This window comes from Pinus tabuliformis, chromosome 9 (genome assembly GCF_031772625.1).
Source record: "Pinus tabuliformis cultivar Carrire ecotype Pingquan chromosome 9, CPIR1, whole genome shotgun sequence".
Taxonomy (NCBI): domain Eukaryota; kingdom Viridiplantae; phylum Streptophyta; class Pinopsida; order Pinales; family Pinaceae; genus Pinus; species Pinus tabuliformis.
This window is the reverse complement of record NC_142307.1, coordinates 292,557,410-292,570,782: the sequence shown is the minus strand read 5'-3', so window position 1 is coordinate 292,570,782 and position 13,373 is coordinate 292,557,410.

Genomic DNA, 13,373 nt, shown 5'->3' with positions numbered 1-13,373 from the left:
CATTCCTATATTTTGACACTTTAATTCTTAATATTACTTCGGTTTCTTAGTATATGTAACGTGCATGAGATAGTAAATAAAGAAGATTGTTTACATTCTGAGAGAATGATATATTTTGATAAATTTGAAGTTAGAAATATATTATGCTGGACCATGGGAACTTCTAATGAAAACTGAAGAATGTCCATGATGATTGAGGAATTGCTATGTCTACAAGGCTGTTGCATCTAACACCTGGTGTTGTTACCTAGGACTAGAAACGTTACTTTGAAGCAATATTGACTTTTATTCACCATCTGTCCATCATGGAAACTGAATAGAAAAATGTGAAGTAAATCCATTATCATCTTTGGGAGTATTTGTAATTGTAATTGACACTTGTTTCTGCCTAAAAAGGTTAAAGACTGAAAAATACATTTGCTTTCCCTATGGTGAGTTTACCAGGAATAATAGTTAAACACACTTCAAAAATAACAAATACGTTGCTACGTTTCGAGAAAAACACACAGAAATTTGTCAACTACCTACTAGTCAGAAAGATTTGGCTTTGCGTTGGTATCTTATTTAATAAAATAAAGTAGGAATAATTTAGATTTTTTAAAGCAATATTTTTTTTGGAATTTTGGGTATTTATTTTTCAACAGAATTTAGTTATTATCTCACTTGATTGATTTATTAAAATTATAAATTTGAATTTTGAATTCTTCATATTATAATACTTCAAGGCTTTTTGGAATGTTGAATATATATTTACAATTAATACATCATTTACAACAAAAAAACATCTAAATTTAACATAAAAATGGTTTTATCGGATTCCAACTAAAAATTCTAAAATATAAAATAAACGCTTTATTCTTCCACTGCCATCTTTTTCAAACTATGACTCCCAGTGATAGTTTTCAAAAATAAGAAACAGTGATAGTTTTCAAAAATAAGAAACACGGGGAATAATCCATATCTGCGCAAGAGCAACTGTAAGTGCCCTTTTTATGTTTTCTGAAATATGAGTATAAGGATTCCATAGACTGTGAATATTCCATCCATCTGCGATCAAACAAAGTTAGAGCTTCTTCACATGAACAACCACAACAATGTTTCTCTGCTATCAACCATGCAAAGACCCTGCCATTTTCAAGCGCATAAGCTAGCACATAAGTGGATCTAGTAAACTAATTTCTTCGTATAAAGGACTACAAGAATGATTCTCTGCACTCAACATTGCAAGCGAAACCCTCCCTATTTTTTTGGATTATGTCTTATGCATGCAACCCTGCCATTATTTAGCCCATTGTATCCCACTGAATGGATCTTGTAGATAGCCTTCAAATCTAATAGCTATATGTCAGAGATTAAGTGCTTACCCAGTTTGGATCAATGCCTTAGATGATTACTTGAATTTCCATCGATACACTTTTGAAAAGATAGAAAGGTTTTTGAAAAACAAAAATAGGGATTAGGCTTTCAAAAGATAGAAAAGTTTTTGAACAACCAAAACAGAGATTAGGTGAACTTTTCAACCTCTAGAAGTTGGAAGTCGTAACCTTCTTCCCTGAGGTTTATCAACATGATTTCGAAATTCTCATTACAAAATAAACCTAGTTAAGAAACATTTGAGGATGCTTTGCTCTGCCATTTTTTAAAGGTTTAGTTTACATAACTAATTATAATACAAAAATATTTATAATATAACACAAGAAAAAAATGTATTTTGTTTTATGAAAAATCTTTGAAGCACTTAAATTATGTAAATTTCAAATTGCACTTATAAATACAACCAATTCCTGTCACACTATCCAAATAATTTCTAGATTCACATTACAACCAATTCTTGTCACATTAGTTTACAGTTACAAATATAACCGCCCCATCTCATTTCTAGGCCTTTTTTCCAACGGGAACAACTTTCTTTGGCTTCAGAGGATTTTCCCTCTTTAAAGCCTTGGCAAGCTTCTTGGCGGCAGCAAGCTTCCCAGCAGGAGTTTCTTTCTTCACAGTTGCCCCCTTCTTTACAGGTGTTGTTGCCTTCTTTACCTTTTCAGTGGACGATGCAGGCTTTGGCTTAGAGACCTTAAGAGCCTCAGTTACTTTGGCAGGGATTTTAGCAGGCTTCGGGACCTTCTTGGACCTAGACACTACCTTAGGCTTAGCTGCAGGCTTACTGACCACGGCCTTTGGCTTCAGATGCTTGGTTGCCTTCAGCTTCACTGACTTCTTCAACTTGTCCGAAAGTTTGAAAGAGTTCTTGACCTTGGTAAGCTTGCCAGATCTGGCAAGATTTCACAGCTGAATTGTTAGAAGTTTCTTGAAATTCACAGGGAATTTGGACTGGTATTTGTTGCCCATATAGGCTGCTATGGCATAATGGCTAGACATGGTCCTCTTCTTCGAAGAAGTAAACGCTTCCATGATCATCTGCAAAATAAAAATGAAAAAATTAAGACTCCCACTCTGAAAATATAATGTGAGAAGAAAAAACCAGAGGCTAAGAATTGACACCTGAAGATATGTAGAATTGACCCTTGTCAATGATATTTTTTGAATTTTAGTTTCTGATTTCTTTGAAATTTAAAATATAGCAACACTAAGTTGTTATACCCGCAAAAAGCCAAAGCAGCAAAAACACTTATCACAAGAAAAGTAGGATAAAGAGAAGCCATAGCTTATTCAGTCATTTCACGCGGGTCTAGACCGACTAATCTATGGCTTCTCTTTATCCTGCTTTTCTTGTGATAAGTTTTTTTGCTACTTTGGCTTCTTGCTGCTTTGGCTTTTTGCGGGTATAACAGCTTAGTGTTCGCACTATATTTTAAATTCAAAGAAATCAGAAACTAAAATTCAAAAAATATCATTGACAAGGGTCAATTCTACATATCTTCAGGTGTCAATTCTTAGCCTCTGGTTTTTTCTTCTCACATTATATTTTCAGAGCGGGAGTCTTAATTTTTTCTTTTTATTTATCAGATGATCACAGAAGAGATTACTTCTTTGAAGAAGAGGACTGGGTCTAGCCATTATGCCATAGCAGCCTATATGGGTAACAAATACCAGTCCAAATTCCCTGCGAATTTCAAGAAACTTCTAACAGTAGCTGAGAAATCTTGCCAGATCTAGTGAGCTTACGAAGGTCAAGAACTCTTTCATACTTTTAGAAGAGTTGAAGAAGTCGGTGAAGCTGAAGGCTGCCAAGCATCTGAAGCCAAAGGCCCTAGTCCATAAGCCTGCAGCTAAGCCCAAGGTAGATCTAGGTCCAAGAAGGTCCCAAAGCCTACTTCTTGCTGCTTTGGCTTTGGCTTCTTTTTGAGGAATTTCCCAGAAAGTTATGGAAATTCGGGTCATATTTGAGAAAATCTGGCAAGGATTTTTGTAAATCCAAATTATAGTTGTTAAATTTTAAAATTTTAGGTGTCCTAGATGTTTTTGATGGTGCTGAATCCATTTCCACCATCAGAAACAGGATTCAAACATTGTCTCTAAAAAAAATTTGAAATTTTCTTACCCTGATTCCAACCACTTTTGACGGTCAGAGCAATTCCTCCACCTCTTTAAACGACTCGTTTTGTTTGTGTTGCTCTGGCTTTTTGCGCAAGTAAAAAACAATAGACTGGGCAAGAATGAATCAAAAATTAACTATCAAACACAAACTTTCATTTATAATATGGAAATAACTCGATAAATTTAATCACAGTACTTTTCATTAAATCATAACAATTAAAATAATACGTACATGCATATAATATTTCAAATAAAAAGAATTTTAAAATTCCCCGATATAAACTTTGCCGATGTGGATAATGTACAGAAACTAAAAAAGATAAAAATAAAAATAGGGGCGCCTTTCAGACAGAAAAGTTTCACAAGATTACGAGGTTTTGAAAATATTTGACGTGTCAACAACTGTAAGTACCGCTATTATGATTTCTGAAAACTCGAGTATATGGTTTCCATAAACTACGAATATTCCATCCAATTCTGATCTACACATATAATACCACTATATATATATATATATATATATATTATAGGTGGGTAATTTATTGTTGAATTATTAGTTAATTATATTAATTATATAAGTTGATATATTGATGAATGTAGATAAGAAAATCACTCTGACAATAGGTTAGCAATAATTTAAACTAGCATTTGCACCAGATGTTGCAAAGGAAACACCGTAATGCATAAATTGAGGAAAAATCACGACATCGGAATGGGAAAATATAAATAAGATGAAGAGATGTAGCAAAAATGAAATTTTAAAGTTGTATAAACTGAAGTTGATTTAGGGTGCCTAAGACTATATTTTTTTATTAATTATTGAATTAATATTGCATATAAATCTCATAAAATTCAACCAACTTACAATTCAGGGCTCTGATCTCTAAGTTTGACTTTGGGTTATTAACATGATGATGCCTTCTCTCAACCACTAAACCATAGGCCAACAAACAGAGGACTACAAAATGTTATGATCATTATTTTTCTAAAATCATTTTGTGAACTTACAATTCAGGACTTTGAACTCTTAAGTTTGACTTTGGGTCATTGACATGGTGATGCCCTGTCTCAACCACTAAACCACAGGCCAGATTATATTCTATTTTATTCCACTTCAAGCCATTCCAACTCTCCAGGATTTACCAAAATAATGTTTCGGAACTTTGCAGGTTTGTCCTGCAGCCAATCACTTTACATGTGCTTCAGATGCTCCACCTCTCACGGTTGAAATTTCTGACCCTCAAAATGTCCTCTGTCAAGGCTTGGGTTTTGAAAGTCAAATCGTACATAAACATTTCTAATAACCATTCAAAGATCATTTTTCTTTGCAGCTTAAAAATTGTTTATAATCTCCATGTGTAATCAGGAAAGTTGGATATCTTTTCATAGAAGTGAAGATTGCACTGACCTTCTGTCTTCAATACATCATCAATTTATGACCATTTCCTACAATTTCCATGTACAGTTTAAGCTGGATGATGAAGAGTTTGATAAGTGATAGCAGCAGCTCTCATTTTTTTCACCATTCATCATGCAAAAGCTAATTGAATTGTCTATCAACTTTTTCTTTTCACCATCCAATCCAACGGGATAGCTCAAAATTTCTGAGCAATTGTGTGGGCCCAACTACAGCCCCTCCAATAACAAAAGGGTCCATCCTTCCTTCCTGTTGTTAAGTGTTCCATATGCATAACAGTTGTGAAACAGATTTTTTATAAAGAATACCTGCACTGAAAGCTTTGCCAATCTGAAAGCTGACTTTCAGATCATTACCAAGGGTCATATTACCTACTATTGTTTTTGGAATGTTTTCAGTGTGATCACCATGTCAACAAAGAATGAATGAACCAAACAAAAAAATCTACACAGTTGGTCCCATAAGACATTACTGGGCTAGTCCTGATTGAAAGACTACCTTACTGGTTGATTGGGACCTTATTGTCTGTAAGGACCCTACATATATTTTAGCTTAAGGCCTTGAAGATAGTGTTAACCAGAAGCTTGTTTATGTCATGTACAGTTTAAGCTGGGCAATGAAGAGTTTGATAAGTGATAGCAGCAACTCTAATTTTTTTACCATTCATCACGCAAAAGCCAATTGAATTTTCTATCAACTATTTCTTTTCACCATCCAATCCCCCGGTATAGCTCAAAATTTCCGAGCAATTGTGTGGACCCAACTACAACCCCTCAAATAACAAAGGGTCGATCCTTCCTTCCTATTGTTAAGTGTTCCATATGCATAACAGTTGTGAAACATACGTTTTATAAATCATACCAGCACCGAAGGTTTGCCAACCTAGACGCTGGCTTTCAGATGCAAGTCCCGATGTTGATGTGATAGCATCCTCCCACACTAGGATACTAACATTACCGATGATTTCAGTGCTATGCCTTGTGAAATCATATTTTCCTTGCAATTATTATCTATGGGTTGTTGCATGCTAGCTTACCACATTGACATGTTGATGTGTTGAAGGGCCTCCTATTGATTAACCCACAAATGATAATCGGCCCCATAAGCATAGGAAACAACCATTTACCAACTGCCATCCATAAGACTAGTACTGGCATAAAAACTACAAATGAGAGTGCTGCCCTGAGGGAGGGCACAAACGCGCAGAATAACCCCTTGTATATGCTGAAAAAGGAAAACAAACAACCAAGAAAGGAGGGCACTGGAGGAAATGAGGATAAAAAAACTTTAAAAACAGTTTGTTATGCAAAATAGAATGATGAAACCTAGTTTCATACCTAAAATTTACCCTAGCTTCAGACCTGGAACAACTTTGAAACAATACAGAATAGAGAAAGAAGAGTCCACAGTAGCTATGATACCATGTTGAGATTATAAGATAGTGGATTTACAATGAAACATTCAATAAACCCTAATCCATTGCAACAAAAAAATATGACAGCACTTCAATAATGAGCACAATATATATGAACCCATACAATGTGCTTGAATGAGAAATTCAACACAAAAAAGGATGATCACTGTCAAAACACAAGTATTCAAGAGAGGGGCACTATAAGTAAGATTACCCCTAGGTCTTTTATCAAATAAAAACTTGTGATTAATTTACAAATGAGGATGGTGTACACCGTATATATACAATATTACACCTAAAGTTCCTTTCAGATTTAGAGTGCTAGCCCCCAGATGATGAGATGAATAGGCCAACATAGTCAAACACTGATAACTGATAAGTACAATAAGGTGGGTTAATTATCAATATGTAGGCTCAATAAAAACACTCAGACCTCAAATAGAGGGTTGACACATGGCATCAAGTGTATATTAGCCATAATCTCAATAGCAATAAGTGTGCCCTTAATACTGTTGTACAGATTTGCTGTTGTACTTGGTCACTGACTGTGCCCTTCTACACTAAAGAAGGCTGCCAGAGCAAAACAAGTTAAAATTTTTTAAAAATCAATCTAATTATATTCTATTTTATTCCACTTCAAGCCATTCTAACTCTGCAGGATTTACGCACATAATGTTTGGGAACTTTGCAGGGTTGTCCTACAGCCAATCAATTAACATGTGTTTCAGATGCTCCACCTCCCACAATTGAACTTGTTGACCATCAAAATGTCTTCTAGTGAGACTTGCATTTTGAAAGTCCTGTACCTGGTCACTGACCGCACCCTGCTACTCTAGAGAAGACTGCCATAGCTAAACAAGTAAAACTTTAAAAATTTAACAAAATCAATCAAATTATATTCTATTTTATTCCACTTCAAGGCATTCTAACTCTCCAGGATTTACAAACATAATGTTTGGGAACTTTGCAGGGTTTTCCTACAGCCAATCACTTAACATGTGCTTCAGATGCTCCACCTCCCATGATTGAACTTGCTGACCCTAAAAATGTCTTCTGGTCTTAAACCTAAATTCTTTGTTATCATGCCTACTCCAACCATTATAGCACATTACAAATAGACACATAGACATTTCCTCACCAAGATATGCAATACCTGCACTTTCCAAACGAAACGATGGTAGACTACCCATGCTGCCATGGAAGTGATCCCAACACTAGAAGCAATCACTGGAAACAAATATGCATATCATTCAACCTTCTTCTTGCATCTTTTCTCAGACACCTTTCTCTGGCTTTCATTTATTTTCATTAACTCAAATGCTAACTTTGACTACAAGGGCTCATCAGTATTTTCCTTCTCATATTTCTCTAGACCTTTCTCTGTTGCTATTTATTGAGACCATTCACTCAATGCCATGTTGCACAATGACAAGATTTCTACACAATAATATTAAGCAATCTTAATACTAGCAAGACCAAGGCCAAGAATGTCTTGTCTGGGAAATGGTTCAGTCCAGAAAAAATCCAAAGCAGTTTGTTCATGTATAATTGCATGGTAGGGGAATTTATTTAACCTTGTGGTCCATGAAAAAAATGAATTCATCACCAATGTTGTCAGAAGAAACCAACCCCACATAACTCCCTCCTAATGCTTGTTTGTTCCTTCCTTCCTTGATTACGTAATTTACAGATAAACTCTTCTCAAATCTATAATCCTTGCATGGCTGGAATTATTCATAATGGTTTTACAATAATGAAAGTATTCATTGTACTGGCATTACAAATGGACGATGCATGGTTTGTCACAAACCTGAAACTGTTAAGCATGTTATGTGGAACTACAAGATTGACAAAGATTTTTTGATATGGCTTGTTTTTTAGTACAGGCTTCTCTTTGTTGCAGCTCTTTGTTGTTAAATGGTTCCTTTTAGGGAAAAATAGATATTCTCCAGGGACGAAAACCATGGGAAACCAAATCAAACTAACATACAGCTCCTTATGGAAACAACGGTGCAAAACAACCTTCTAATCCATTCCATTTTGGAGAAGTTTCAATTAATAGAATGGAGTTGGCTATGCAAATCTCTAATATGATTGAAAATTTTAGGGATGAAGTAGATGCATTGAGATGAGACACAAAATGGACATGCAATTGTGTGGGCCCAACTACGGCCCCTAAAATAACAAAGGGTCAATCCTTCCTTCCTATTGTTAAGTGTTGCATATGCATAGCAATTGTGAAACATATGCTTTATAACGCATACCTGCACCGAAAGGTTTGCCAATTTGGAAGTTGACTTTTAGATGCAAGTCGCCACGTTGATGTGATAGCATCCTCCCACACTAGGATACTAACATTATCGATGATTTCAGTGCTATGCCTTGTGAAATCATCTTTTCCTTGCATTTATTATATATGGGTCGTTGCATGTTATCTTACCCCATAAGCACAGGAAACAACCATTTGCCAATTGCCATCCATAAGACCAGTACTACCATAAAAACTACAAATGATTGGCTGCAAGAAGAAAAAATGAGAGTGTTGCCCTGAGGGAGGGCACAAACCCGCAGAATAATCCCTTGTATCTGTTGAAAAAGGCCAACAAACAGCCAAGAAAGGAGGGCACTCGAGGAAATGAGGATAAAAAACCTTTAAAACCAGTTTTTTATGCAAAATAGAATGATGAAACCTAGTTTCATACCTAAAACTTACCCTAGCTTCAGAACTGGAACAACCCTGAAACAATACAAAATAGAGAAAGAAGAGTCTGCAGTAGCTCTGATACCATGTTGAGATTATAAGATAGTGGATTTACAGTGAAACATTCAATAAACCCTAATCTAGTGCAACAGAAAACTATGACAGCACTTCAATAATGAGCACAATATATATGAACCCATATCATGTGCTTGAAAGAGAAATTCAACACAAAAAAGGATGATCACTGTCAAAACACAAGTATTCAAGACAGGGGCACTATAAGTAATATTACCCCTAGGTATTTTATCAAATAAAAACTTGAGTGATTAATTTACAAATGAGGAGGATGGTGTACACTGTATATATACAATATTACACCTAAAGCTCCATTCAGGTTTAGAGTGCTAGCCCCCAGATGATGAGATGACTAGTCCAACATAGTCAAACATTGATAACTGATAAGTACAATAAGGTGGTTTAATTATCAATATGTAGGCTCAATAAAAACACTGAGACCTAAAATAGAGGGTTGACACATGGCCTCAGATTACTAGTCCAACATAGTCAAATATTGATAATTGATAAGTACAATAAGGTGGGTTAATTATCAATATGTAGGTTCAATAAAAACACTGAGACCTCAAATAGAGGGCTGACAAATGGCCTCAAGTGTATATTAGCCATAATCTCAACAGCAATAAGTGTACCCTTACTGTTGTTGTACCTGGTCACTGACTGTGCCGTGCTACTCTAGAGAAGACTACCAAAGCAAAACAAGGTCAAAATTTAAAAAAAAATCAATCTAATTATATTCTATTTTATTCCATGGTTTGTCACAAACCTGCAATAGTTAAGCATGTTATGTGGAACTACAAGATTGATAAAGACTTCCCAAGTACCTAGATTATTAGTTCATTATACTTTAAATAGAATGGTTCGTGTAATTATAATGGTATTTGCACTTACAAATGCATTGTTGCAATCAAAATTAGATGGTAAAGAGTCACAAGATTGATAACCCAAAAAATGACATGCAGTGTCTAATTTCTGCGCTGTGTATGTCCCTTCTGCAAAACAGAACAATCGTTAATGTTACAATACTTTTGCTAGAATATCAAACAAGAATCTAGATTTTTTAGATTATATACAAACTTATTTAGTTCAATAAAAACAACTCTAAAATCGAGACCATGGTAAAAGCTCAAGGTCTTGAAAATATTGGAGGCTTAGATCCCTAGACTACTGGAGTGCATCAAACATATGTTGTTCTAACTCTTAACCAATAAATGGCATCGCACATAGATCATTACAGTACGCCACTTTCTCAAGTATTGTACAAAGGTAAGAGAGAACATCAAACCTTCTGCGTCCCTGGCTCCTCAGCTAATTTTGCCAAAAAAAATTCAGTTTCTATTTGAGTATCCAGAAAAAAGGAAAATTTTAGTCTATGTGCATAACAAAATGACTATGCCAACACTTTAAATTTGATACAGAACTTTGAGGAAGCAATCATAATCTATTGATTAGTTTCTTCTCCTAAACTCATATGAACTTTGGAATCATATCATGTAATATCAACTACATATAACAATTGATGACACTTCAAGAAACATCAAATATTTGAGATCAATCTCCCACTACAGAAATACACTCAAACTTACATTGAAGTTTCTTATGAAAAATTATAAATGCCTGACTTACATAAAATTTTAATGGGGATTATGTCATTCAAAATTTTATTGGCACTATACCTAATATCAAACATTTGGATTTAATTGAAACTACCTTTCTAAAAACATTAAGCATACAAAATATGTTTATTTCCGTTTAAATGATTGAATTTAAACATGATAATGAGAAACCAGAGAACAAAATCTAAACAGTTGGTCCTATAAGACATTACCCGTTTGTTCCTAACTGAAAGACTACCTTACTAGTTGATTGGGACCTTACTGTCTGTAAAGACCCTACATAGATTTTGGCTTAAGGCCTTGAAGACACAGTGTTAACCAGAAGCTTGTTTATGCCATGTACAGTTTATGTTGGGCAATGAAGAGTTTGATAAGTGATAGCAGAAACTCTCATTTTTTTACCATTCATCACGCAAAAGCCAATTGAATTGTCTATCAATTTTTTCTTTTCACCATCCAATTCCCCAGTATAGCTCAAAATTTCTGAGCAATTGTGTGGGCCCAACTACAGCCCCTAAAATAACAAAGGGTCAATCCTTCCATCCTGTTGTTAAGTGTTCTATATGCATAATAGTTGTGAAACATATGTTTTATAAAGCATACCTGCACCGAAAGGTTTGTCAATCTGGAAGCTGACTTTCAGATGCAACTCCCCGCATTGATGTGATAGTATCCTCCCACACTAGGATACTAACATTACCGATGATTTCAGTGCTATGCCTTGTGAAATCATATTTTCCTAGAATTTATTATCTATGGGATGTTGCATGCTATCTTACCACATTGACATGTCGATGTGTTGAAGGGCCTCCTATTCATTAACCCACAAATAATAGTCGGCCCCATAAGCACATGAAACAACCATTTGCCAATTGCCATCCATAAGACCGGTACTGCCATAAAAACTACAAATGATTGGCTGTAAGAAGAAAAAATGAGAGTGCTGCCCTGAGGGAGGGCATAAACCCGCAGAATAACCCCTTGTATTTGCTGAAAAAACACATATATTCTAGTAAATTTTGTTTTACTTGTCCTTATACAATCGCTTCACAGAATACAGCGTAGAACAAACAGTAAACTAAATAAAACTTGTAATTTAAATAATAATGGGAGATTGCCCTTAAAAAATATTTTCTTGTTTAATGCCTGAAAGAAGTGGGAAGTAATGAATTAACTCAAAACAATGCTTCGAAGAGATGACCGATAGTATCTCCAATGCAAATTATTGCAGCAATGATGATTTCCATCTTGCTCAAATTCACATTCTCCCATTGCAAAACGGGCTATTCATATAATCTCGAGCCAAGTGGCTAGTCTGGCAATAGTTATTGCAGGCCTTATGATTAGGACAGTCTGGCATAATATGCCCAGGCAAATAGCACTTCTTGCAGAGTGCGTATTTTATAAGTCCTAGCTCGTGAGCAGAACATTCCTTTGCCATGTGACCTGTTTTACCACAAATGTTACAGACAGGCTCATTGCGGCAATCAGCTGCAAGATGACCAAGCTTCTTGCAATTCCTGCATAATTTCTCTTTTGGACACTTCGATGCAATGGGACTGACCCTGAAAATGTCTTCTGGTGTTAAACCTGAATTCTTTGTTATCATGCCTACTCCAACCATTATAGCACATTACACATAGACACATAGACATTTCCCCACCAAGACATGCAATACCTGCACTTTCCAAACAAAACGATAGTTGACTACCCCTGCTGCCATGGAAGTGATCCCAACACTAGAAGCAATCACAAGAAACAAATATTGGTTGAATTAGGTTTGTGATGGTAACCATGTAACTGTAATATGACAAGACATAATGCTAATTGACCTAGAGTCTGTAAGAAAAGAGCATCAATATGTTCAAGGTACACATTACTCTGAAACGCTTGATTAGCTTCCCAAGTACCCAGTTTATTAGCTCATTATACTTTAAACACATTTGAACAGTTCGTGTAATTATAATGGTATTTGCACTTACAAATGCATTGTTGCAATCAAAATTAGATGGTAAAGAGTCACAAGATTGATAACCCAAAAAATGACATGCACTGTCTAATTTCTGCGTTGTGTATGTCCCTTCTGCAAAACAGAACAATCGTTAATGTTACAATACTTTTTCTAGAATATCAGACAAGAATCTAGATTTGTTATATTATATACAAACTTATTTATTTCAATAAAAACAACTCTAAAATCGAGACCATGGTAAAAGCTCAAGGTCTTGAAAATATTGGAGGCTTAGATCCCTAGACTACTGGAGTGCATCAATCATATGTTGTTCTAACTCTTAACCAATAAATGGAATCCCACATATATCATTACAGTATGCCACTTTCTCAAGTATTGTACAAGGTAAGAGAGAACATCAAACCTTCTACTTCCCTTTCTCCTCAACTAATTTTGCCAGAAATGTTTCAGTTTCCATTTGAGTATCCAACAAAAAGGAAAAATTTAGTCCATGTGCATAACAAAATGACTATGCCAACACTTTAAATTTGATATAGAACTGTTTCTATTTGAGTATCCAACAAAAAGGAAAGGTTTAGTCCATGTGCATAACAAAATGACTATGCCAACACTTTAAATTTGATACAGAACTCTGAGGAAGCAATCAAAATCTTTTGATTAGTTTCTTCTCCTAAACTCATATG